Genomic DNA, 11,518 nt, shown 5'->3' on the forward strand with positions numbered 1-11,518 from the left:
TACAATGGCCTGACCCTTTTAAGGTGCGGCAAGAGGGTGCATTTTAGGCCAAATGAGTAGACAAGCCTTGCGAAAGTTTTAAAGAGCAATGCATCGAAGATTTAGCTCAAAGATCCTATCAAAATTTCGACAGCATATACCTTGTCCTTAAGGCTAGCCAACCTGTCAGAAAGATTTCAAGAAGTTCACAAGAGCAAATTCTCCCAACCAACCAAGCAATATATATATATATATATAAGATGTACGGATTACAACATGCCTCAAGCATTCAGAAATTAATGCAGGTTCCAGCGGTTCAATAGTACATTACAAAGTCATAACGACATAGTCGTTAGACTATCTAAAAAGTACACGGCCATTGCAAAAACAAAGTTACACATGTTGAAGATTTGTACATTCTATGGTATCAAGAAAGATGGAAGCTGTGCACTGAGCCAACTGACCCCAAGCCAAAGAAAACAACCTGTGAAATAAAAGGAGGCAGCACTGCCGGAAGGTGCAGGGCAGTGCCAGCAGCTATGTCGAATGTTTCGAGAAGAAGAGGAGTAGGAGGCAGCACTGCTGGAAGGTGCAGGGCAGTGCTGGCAGCTATGTCGGATGTTCCGAGAAGAAGAGGAGTAGGAGGCAGCACCGCTGGAAGGTGCAGGGCAGTGCCAACAGCTATGTCGAATGTTCTGAGAAGAAGAGGAGTAGGAGGCAGCACTGCTGGAAGGTGCAAGGCATGCCGGCAGCTATGTCGGATGTTCCGAGAAGAGGAGGAGTAGGAGGCAGCACTATTGGAAGGAGCAGGGCATTGTGTACACCTGCATCGGATGTCCCAAGAACATGGGGGCTGCCGAAAACAAACCCTTCTTTATGCAGCACCTCGATATAGACGCGGGATCAATCACTGAAGCAATTTCCGGCACTGGCTCTTCGCCTACTGCAACATCTTCACAAGCATTCTTAAGTAATGGAGGGGGCCTTCCCCTCTCTAATTTATCATCTAGAGAATAAAGGTGGTCACTAATAATTGACGACGGGTTAGTGGATGCCATGGCAGGTCTTGACAAGCGATGAATCCCTGCAAGAATTGCCAACAAAGAATATGCCGAAAAATGGCAAAGCATAAAGCTAGTTCTCTGTGTTAAAGCCAAGCAATCTCCACACTAGCATGCAAGCCATATGAACTTTACAAGCCAAGCAAAGCAAGCTATCTCATGCCAAGCGAAATGCATAAACAAAAAATATTTTTGAAGCATCATGTAATCTATTACTCGAGCTCATGATGAGCAAATTTCCCATTCCATGCTCAATCAGTCATTCCAACAGACCCTTTTTCACAAAGCAAGTGCTACAAACTGAGCACTATTTACCTCATAGTAACCTTTTTCACAAAAACAAAATCCCTGCGAGTTACACAACATCCTTGCAGACCCATCATACACATGTTTATGTCTATCCCTATAAAGCCAAAAAAATGAACAGTTGTCCATGACCAAACTCTAAGCTCATAAAAAAGAAACCAATGGTGCTTTCCTCAAGCTTTCAACAGCCTCTAATCCTATGCATTAATCATGCGATTACAAGCATGCGCTCGTGATGCATATAGTTCAACAACAATAAAGAAGAAAGGGGGTCAAGAACGTAGCACACACAAAATTGTACCTCAAGCATGACAAGTCAAGCTCATACCAAAGGAAACGCTCAAGAAAATGCCCAAGCAACATGCAATTTACCCATGGCAAGAAAAATTCTCATTGACAAGCAATTCCCATAGCAAGCAAAATTCTTTCTCAAAAATGCAAAAAATTCAAGCATTGCAAAACATGCATTCTATCAATTTCTATTTCCCACAACATAAACCAAGGCCCAAGGTTAATCAAGCATGTGTTCACAAGAAAAGTGAGCCTAGGCCAAGCACCAGTCTATGCTTATTCCTGGAATATTCAAATTGGCAGAGTTACTTACCAAAGGATTAAAGCAGAAGCTCAAATATCCGAGTTAGAAGGCTGGAGGATTTGGGGGTTCCAGCAGCAAAAACGTCAAAGCTTCCGGCACTTGCCTTTTCCCTACCTGTGTCTGAGACGTATACACCTACATAGAAAAAGGGCATTGTGCAAGGTTCAGCCTTTTCACCAGCTAAAAAGGGGCCAACACATAATAAAAAGGGGGAAGAAAAATGGAGAAAAGGAAAGGATGTGGTCCATACCAGGGATTTCTTTTTGCAATCCTTTAGCACTCTTCCAGCGGCTTGCAAAAGAAAGAAATCGAAAAGAAGAAAACCCAAAAAGCTGATGCGAGCCCTTCCTTGCTAGCACCCATGCCGTGAGTACCATTGTTGCAACGATGACAAAATAGGTCAAAGGGGTTTGGTGCTTGGCTGCCAAAACGAAGAGCAAAACCCCATGAGGATGAAGAACTCAACAACTAGCTTGTTCTCTATCTCATCCAAAGTCTCTCTGGTCAAACAATTCAAATCTTCCATAAGCCTTCATATCGCAAGACAAGGTGTAAGCAACCAAAATCTCACCTTCATACCATCAAGTTCCTAACAAATCAGTAAGAAGATGACATTTCTCATGCTTTGGAACCTCTCAATCAAGTCTGAAAAAGAAACAAGAGAGCACATTGGCCAGATTAGATGCTGGAAGGGAACTCGTAAATGAAAAGGGGGCGCCGAAAGCATAATCGCTATTGAAGCATAATTTTTTCCAAAGACAAGTTGCAAGAGGCCAAAATTCACTTTCATGCTATCAAAATCCTAGAAAATTAGACTTCTCATGCTTTCTCATGATTTGGAGCTTCTAAACAAGAGAATACGTCAAAATCAGACGCCGGAAAGGTACTCATACACAAAGGGAGGCGCTAGAAGCATATTTTTCTCAAAGTGCAAGCAAACTCATCTATCAAGCATTTGACAAAATCCACAGGGTGTGATACCAATCCACATGCCAAGAAATTTCATTTCATTCAAGCATTCCAAGCAATTCGGGCATTTCAAGCAAAATTGAAGAACTCATGCTCTTACGACAATACCTCTCAACATCATGCTCTCACGACAATATTGCTCAAGGACATGCTCTAGCAATACTCAGATTAGCACTCAATGCCAACAGAAAAGACATGCCAAATTCTCAAACAAAAGCAACATGCCAAGCAAAACTTATACATAAGCTTTCCAACCATTCTAGCTAGAACATCCCACCTTTGAAAAATCACTAGAAATCAAGCTTACCACCAACAAGTCCCAAACTTTCCAGATTAGAACTAGACATATCAAGCTTCATTTTCCCAAAATTTCGTTACATTTCGAGCTAGGGAAGCATGTCAAACAGATTCTTAAAACAGCCCATGCCGCAAGAATTGCACAGTTCCAGCCAGCTTAGCCCTTACTTTGAAATTCCACTAGAAATTCATTTTTTCTTCAAGTGACGCAAGACCAATTCCAAAATAGCCATTGAGAAGTCCATTTTTATGTCTCAAAAGCTCCAACTCATATTCGAAAAGAAACATTTCAAAAGTTCAAAAAACAGCCAGCAAACTACTTTGAGATATTTCGACAAACACTTGGCATGCATACCCAAGTGAGCTTGTATGACTCTTGTTTATCACTAAGCTAGAATCCTAAATCAAAATCTCAACCTCAGAATTCGATTTATAGTTCACAAATGCTGGGAAATACAGAGGAACTCAAGCATTCAAGCATAGAAACACAAGCATGCACCAAAGGCATCAACATCAACTCATGAACATGCTTCAGAAAAATGGAGGCAGAGAGCACTAGAATGGGTGGATGATCCTCAATTTTGGATATGTTATAAAAAAATATAATTTCGAGCAAATTTTGTGAAGGAAGCGCAATCATCCAAGCATCATAAGTTAAAGATATATGCAGAAGCAGAATTTGCAGAAACTCACCAGCCATGGATGAATGCAGAAGTTGCAGACCAGTTTTGAGGTATCAGAAAAATTCAAAAAATTCTGAAAATTTTACAGGCTATAGTACTCGAGCAGATGAACGACTTTTATCAAGGAAGTTTTCTGATCCGAGCTTCCGAAATATGACTTACGTACTGATGCACAATACCCACGGGTTTGGGTCTTGGAGAAGAAGAAGAAGAAGAAGAAATAAGAGTGAGGGAAAATCAGAAAATAAAGCACGCCATGCCAAGTGAAAGGGAAAAATAGTAGCCACTTGCAAATAAAAAATTCAAGAGGAAGGGGCAACACAATTTTTCCCACGTGAGGGCCAAGCCAAGTCTTGTTCTTCCAGCACCTGCCTTATTTCAAACATCATTCCAGCACATGCCATATTTCAAGTATTCTTCCAATATCTAGCCATCATGTCGCACGCTATCACCTTAACTGAAGTTTTGTCCGCTAAAATTCAAGGTGTTCGGAGGCCGGTGCCGTAAACCCAAACACAATGGTGAATCCAAACTCATTGCATCTGCAACTCCAAGATTGGATCCCCACCGTCCACTAGCACGTCTGGCTACTGTCAAATGAAATCCACCATGCTAAATGTCCCAAAAGCCATATTAAACCATGCTACCTTAGCCAAAGCCAAGCATCCAAGCATATAGGCCAAAATCAAGCCTACACGCCAATGCCAAGCATCCAAGCATACAAGCTAAAATCAAGCGTATATGCCAATGCCAAGCATCCAAGCACACAATCATGCAAAATCAAGCCTCTCTAGTCACTCAAGCAAACAAGTCATGCAAGCTAAGCTAGTCCACCAAGCATTCTCTTCTAGGTCATGCCACAAAATAGGTCAACTCTTGGTAATTCTAGTGAGTGACCTCCAAAATTACAGTGTCTAGGAAAGTTCTTCAAGGCAACACCCTCGGTGTTTAAGAAGGATTGGATTTTAAGCGGAACCATCGTGACCCCTCCAACCTTCCCGGAAAAAAAACTTGGCTGTAATTTCAGAGACACTTAACTAGTCATCCTTAAGTTGTTCCTAAACCCATGCCATGCCATGCGACTGCAATTTATTTTGGGCTGGAAATTGATTATTCGGACCATTTCAATACACATTCATGGCCCCAATAATCAAGGGGGCTAATGTTGAGGCCCAAAAAATCCACGGTTCGGCCAAAATAAATTCTCGGCCCAATGCAATACCTTACCGAGAAGAAGCCCGATTAGATCACGCGAAAGTTCGTCATACGCGCTTGCACACATGCCACGCCAAGCAAATAAGCAACACGTCGCGCTACAAGCTTAAGTGGGCCCAAGCCACTCAAATGCCCGGGGCTTGCTTGAGTGGGTTGTGGTGTGGATGGTAATAAGTTATCATGGGGCCCATCGATGGGCCAAGAAATGGAAGTCTCGGGTCGCTTGGGGGCCTCGAGACTCAAGCCCATTTTCTTATGCCCAAACATGGGTAAGCACAAGAAAGAAGATAGACCATTGCCTCAACCAAAAATAACCCATTAACCCAATTAGAATAAACTAGTCAAAATAGCCCATTGACCCAATTAGAATAAACTAGTCAAAATAAGCCCATTAACCCAATTAGAACAAACTAGCCAAAATAAGCCCAACACTTGACAAAGCTATCCCATCCGTTGGATGGATCTTGTGGTTGTCCCAAAAAGCCAACATAATTAAGATAAAAACCAGCTCAAGCCCTGGCACTCAGTTTGGAGACAAAACCACCAAGGAACGTTGGAAATCTACACGTGGGTGGCTGCTGGGAACAAGTTCCAAATGCAAGAAACCAAGAAACCAAGGGATTTTGGCACGCAAGGGAGGATGCCATCTCTTAAACCAGCAGGCACATCTACTTCCTTTCCCTCATCAGGTTTGGCCATGGAAAGAGGAAGAAAGAGGAGAAAGAAGATGGGTGAAAAGGGGAGGCTCCCCTCTGAGGTAGCCGCTGGAAGAAACTTGGAGCACCCAAAATCTTTCATTTTGTGGGATAGGGCAAAGTTGGCTTTGCCACCATGAGATAAGTCAAGAAGGAGGAGAAGAAAGGAAGAGGAAAACTTAGCTAAGTTGGGAAGAAACCATTAGGGTTTCTTGGAGAAGAACAAACCCCAGCAACTATAAATAGGGCTTCTCCTACCCAACACAAACCAACCCACAACCTTCAGAGAGCAAGCTTTCTCTCTTGCAAACCCAGCAAATTTTCGTGCTTTGCTAGCCCATTTCCCCCATCTCCCCTGCTTTGGCAGATTGCTACAGCTCTGACAGAGTCACTGTCAAGCTGCCGGAAGCTACGAAAATCACCCAAAACACTCCTCTCTTCCATTAGAACCTCTAACCTTCATAGGAACCCACAACCTTCAGAGAGCAAGCTTTCTCTCTTGCAAACCCAGCAAATTTTCGTGCTTTGCTAGCCCATTTCCCCCATCTCCCCTGCTTTGGCAGATTGCTACAGCTCTGACAGAGTCACTGTCAAGCTGCCGGAAGCTACGAAAATCACCCAAAACTCTCCTCTCTTCCATTAGAACCTCTAACCTTCATAGGAACCCACAACCTTCAGAGAGCAAGCTTTCTCTCTTGCAAACCCAGCAAATTTTCGTGCTTTGCTAGCCCATTTCCCCCATCTCCCCTGCTTTGGCAGATTGCTACAGCTCTGACAGAGTCACTGTCAAGCTGCCGGAAGCTACGAAAATCACCCAAAACTCTCCTCCTTAGAACCTCTCCTCTCTTCCATTAGAACCTCTAACCTTCATAGGAACCCACAAACTTTCTCTTTCCCAAAGTGCTAAACCCATGGTAATTTTGCTCTCATGCCACATGCCCCTCATGCCAAGCCCAAAAGTTCATCTGTGAGTGTGAAGAAATTATCTGTAACTTGCTGTTGTTTTTGTTGGAGAAGATAACCAAAATACTTCCTAAGGCTTTGCTGCCCTTTCGAAGCATTTTGGGGCTTAATTTTCGAACTCAAACAAAGGGGACAACTTCATCAGCCCAGCCCACTTGCTGCCGGAAGAAAAAAGCCCCTACAGTAAGCAGCAAATCTCAATTCAAGAAGAGTCTTCCGAATCATTGTTTTCGCTATCGATAGATTCCAGGAAACAAGTTTATGATGCTGAAATAGATGAGAAGGAGGTCAACAGTCCAATGCCAAAGCTCAGTGCCTCTAACCAGGAAGTTAATCGAATAGGATCAAACCAAAATTCTAGGGATCAATCAGTGCTGAAACCCATTGAAAATCTTACTCAATGGAAGGAGGTCAAAGAGAAAGCAGGATCAGAAAGTGAAATGGAAGTCTACTGCATTTGAGGCAAAATTGGAGAGAGCTTTAGACATGGGTCAATTCAATATATCCTTTTTGGTTATTTTATATTAGGGTAAATTTGTAATTCAATAAATAGTTTGATAGTATGGTGTACTCATTTAATTTTAGGGTTCGTATAACAGCACTCTTTTTTTATTTATCAAAAGTGATGGATAAAGAGTCTTCTTTTTAAAAATAGTATAAATTACTACATAACTTCATAAAATAAAAATAGAATATCCAAACTCTTGTACTAAACCTAGACCAATAGCCAATATATTTATATAAAAAAATATCATACCTAAAAATGAATCTTATAAAAATGTATTACTTTTATCCCAAACTATGATTGACATCATGAAAATTAAAGCAATTTGTGCTATTAGAATTAATAAAACCAAAATAAGCTTTCAAATTCTTTATCGAACCATTAAATTTGAACTTAACAAAAAGGGGGGACTAAAAGATATAGTGTATATATTGCTTGTTTGTTAAAAAATTTAGAAATCATTGAAAAAATTAACTTAATTTATAACGTGTGTAAACAAAATAAGAATTTTATTAGTTTATCATACATATTACAATATTTTGATTAAGTATAAAAATGAGGTTAGGAAGTGCATTAATTAAACTTTTAAAAAAAGAAGGGCATAGGCAACCGGTTCTAGGCTAGGCCAAGGGCGGGCTGAGGGTTTCAAATCCTAAGCTTAAGCCTTACCCAACCTTAGAGCGGGCTGGGCCAAGGGGGCCTAATCATCGGACAAGGCCAAACTGAGCTTTGGCCCATTGAGCCTTGGGCTACCCACTTTGACCTACGCGTCGTCGCGGGTGAAATGATGATCCCTATCTAGTAGTCTAGAAAAACAACCATAAGCTTTTATACTTCTAACTAAAACCTAATTTTAAAAATGGATGCCATGTAAACAAAATGTGGGACCCTGAATATGTTATGTTACTTAGAAAATATTTTTAAAAAATTTGGAAACGTATTTGGATTATTGTTATTTGTGGTTAATTAGAAGAATTCAAGAAAATATTTAAAATTTTCTTGATAAAAAATGGTGATTATTACCCTAATTGAAAGTACATTTTGATATTAACCAAGGTGGTTGGTGTGAGTGGTTCGGCACTCTCATTCCTTAAGAGAGGTTAGGGGTTCGATCCCTGCTCTCGTACGGAGTCACCACTTTGGCCAATACTTTACCCCTTACGGGCCGACCCGGTATGAGTGGGGATTAGTCTGGGTTGTGGTTAAGGCTTAAAGGTGCCACCCATAGTTGGGGCTCATCCAGAACCACCTCATGGTTCAAACCAAAAAAAAAAAAAAGTACATTTTGATATTTAAAAAAATAATAATAATTTTTTTTTTTTTAAAGTTGAAAGTACATTTGATTACGAGTTCGGAGTATTTTTCCGGTGAACTTTTCAAAGCCCATACATATGTTTAATGAATTTTGGAAGTTGGGCTAGAATAAAGAAAGGCAAGAACCAGCTGGTGGATAAAACCTCATAAGTCGATGGCTGCTTCCGTCTTCCTCATGCAACCTGAAGCTGCAAAACTTTTGAAATTCATAAGTTTTGTTCTAGAGCTCTAAATAATGAATTGTTTTCGCCTACATGATCGTGAGAACGAGCTCTCGAGTTAAAGTAAATTATTCTATTTTTTTACAAATTTTGGGTTATCCCGAAATTTAAATTAATGTTAATGAAGCTCCTATCCTTTTATGGGGTGTTGGTTTTTGAAAATTTTTAGAAATTTTAATAAAGATGTCAGGCCACGTGACAGCTGACTTGGGGGGATAACTGACCACATCAGCATTTTAGTGGGAATCATTTAGTATGGGGCTCACTGGATGGATCCACGTCAGCTTTTAACGAAGGTCCTGACGGATTAACTAACGAATATATGAGATTGGTATGGGATTAAATGTAACAAATGCAACTGAGACGAAAAAAACTTGTTGTATCTAACTCTAAAACACGGACAACTTTGTAGTAGTGAACTGATAATTACCCTAAAAGAAAAATATGGAGAAGAGATGAAGGTGGACAGAGAGGAAGATAATCCAACCGGTCATGGTTTTTTTTATAAACTCGCTTCTACGTGAAACCTAATTGGAACGAATTTATAATCTCAATTGTCCAAGTTTATTCAACATTCTAGCTACAAGTTCGCACCTAACATTTGCATATAGTTGTGTAAGGATTGGGCTATCATTGTATCTTGGCTCTTCTCTTAAACGAACAAAACCATTGTAATATTAAGTGATTCTGGATATACCATAATCACTTCTGGGGAGAAGCACCTCTCACTTCTCAATATAATCAATTTAAGTGATTTTAAGTGATTCGGGGAAGAATCACCTCCCATGTGCTTCTCCATAAAATCACTTAAAACCACTTAAAGTGATTATATAGAGAAGTGATTCTCCTTTCAACCAAACAAATATAGAGAAGTGTTTTTTGGCCTATCCAAAATCACTCACAAACGAGCCCTTAGATTCTAGGTTAGAATCAATATGGGTTGAAGGGCTTCCAAGTCTCCTTCTTGCAGTTCAAAAGGTAAAATCATATGCATTAATCACTTGGATTAATACAATCTCACTTGTATTAATACATTCAGACTTTTATTGATTCATCTTTCAATTTTTCATTTGCTACAATATTTCTCTTGGTATCATCCCACGGAACTGTTCACATTATCCTTCGAGCAGTCCATCTCATTTTGTATTGATCCATGTTTGTTGGTATCAATCTATATCGTCGTCTGCCATTTCTTAAAAGCTATCTCGTGATAGATCTTGACTTTTAAGTTTTAGTGGTTGTTAAATCCCAACGGCTCTTTCTACTTTCTCTCCCAACCACTCATTCTTGTTTAGATTTTCTTGGTATTATTTCAAACTCCTATTTTGAAACTAGATTTCAAAATTCCTATATATACCAACTTGCTCTTCTCTTAGAGTTCAACCGTTATTTTTATTAAAAACAGAAATTGCTTCTTTTCAAACATCTTAAGCAGACATGGTTCTAAGTTCCTAAAATATTTCTTATTTGCTCTTGAGCATTCAAAAACTATTTTTATTGCTTCAGTTGTTGTTGACTACTTGAGAGTGTGAGTATGATTGCATACTTTAAAATTCCTCCAAGTACGTTCACATTGATTTCAATTGAATGTTTCATTGTTTAATTGTTGTAATATTGATTTAAACTATATGCTTCAAGTTCAACACTTGTAGTTTAATCATCACAATACTTGGTTTCAATTGTCTGACTTAATCATCATTTGTGATTAAGAAAGATGAATTTGTGAAACCACAACTCACTTCATACAACAAATTACATGCAACTTGAGCTTGGTGCTACTAAGAGGTCAAGAAAAGGTACTTGTTCAAAGGTTATATTGTAGCTACCTATAGGTGATAGTTTGAGCTAAGTCTTCTTTCGTTTTTCTTGTACTTCTTAATTGAGAGATTAGAACTCTCCTGGCTTGGTGCCCCAAGCTTTTCCCCTTGTTGAGTTTATGGGTCAACATTTGTTGCCTGTTTTTTACTTAATGCTTTTGCTTGTTCTTTATTCTCCACATCATTGTTTGTGTTTATTCATGTGTGTGCCTTTAAAGGACTTACAATTTAAAAAGGTAGGTTATTACCATATAGCCTACTTCAACCCCACCCTTCTATGTAGGCTTTTGGAGCATAGGGCCTGTTTTACAAGTTGTTCTACATTATGACATGAAAACTAGGGCAACAACTACATTGTGAAGGCATTCCTATGAATATGCCCGTGTACGTTCTTCTCATATCAAAGGTGATGGCTTTAAAGCCCATTTGAGCTGAAAACGTTAGCTATTTCATTTTGGTTTTCTTTGGGTTGGTTTAAGATGAAAGGGAATTTCAGTTGAAATGGGCCTTGACTTGCAGACAAAAGGTCTCAGGTTCGAACCCACATGACATCTTGGTGTGTGTGTGTGAGAAACCTCTTTCCCTGTAGTTTAGACTATCACTTATACTTTTTTTTTTTTTCTTTTTTAAGGGATGAACTGGAATTCCTAGTTGTCGTGAAAAGAGTGTTTGTAACTGGCTAATAATGGTTGAGAGAGAGAGAGAGAGAGAGAGAGAGAGAGAGAGAGAGAGAGAGAGAGAGGTTAGTTGGTGATGACTTTGTTTTGAAGAAATGCTATCCACTACCATTTTTGAAGGATTTTGTGTCGATTTTGCATTTGAATGGCATTTTGACGGACTGGCTGCGTTTTTCTTTTTCTTTTTTTTCCATGTAAGGAAGTAAATAAAAACTTGGAGA

The 11,518-nt window shown here is 39.6% G+C and overlaps 1 long non-coding RNA gene across 3 annotated transcripts; it reads right to left on the reverse strand.

The window, feature by feature from the left end:
- Positions 1–205: 205 nt before the first annotated feature.
- Positions 206–4,312, reverse strand: LOC110770763 (uncharacterized). Of its 3 annotated transcripts, none has more exons than XR_015837160.1 (5): positions 3,901–4,311; positions 2,521–2,586; positions 2,192–2,441; positions 1,951–2,076; positions 206–1,063 (listed from the first exon to the last, which is right to left on the reverse strand). It is a non-coding gene; the product is annotated as an uncharacterized LOC110770763 (long non-coding RNA). The 3 variants fall into 3 exon arrangements; XR_015837159.1 differs by having other exon boundaries at positions 2,513–2,586; XR_015837158.1 differs by having other exon boundaries at positions 2,192–2,586; positions 3,901–4,312.
- Between the last annotated feature and the right edge of the window lie 7,206 nt (positions 4,313–11,518).

Source organism: Prunus avium, chromosome 7 (assembly GCF_965620075.1).
Source record: "Prunus avium chromosome 7, drPruAviu1.hap1.1, whole genome shotgun sequence".
Lineage (NCBI taxonomy): Eukaryota > Viridiplantae > Streptophyta > Magnoliopsida > Rosales > Rosaceae > Prunus > Prunus avium.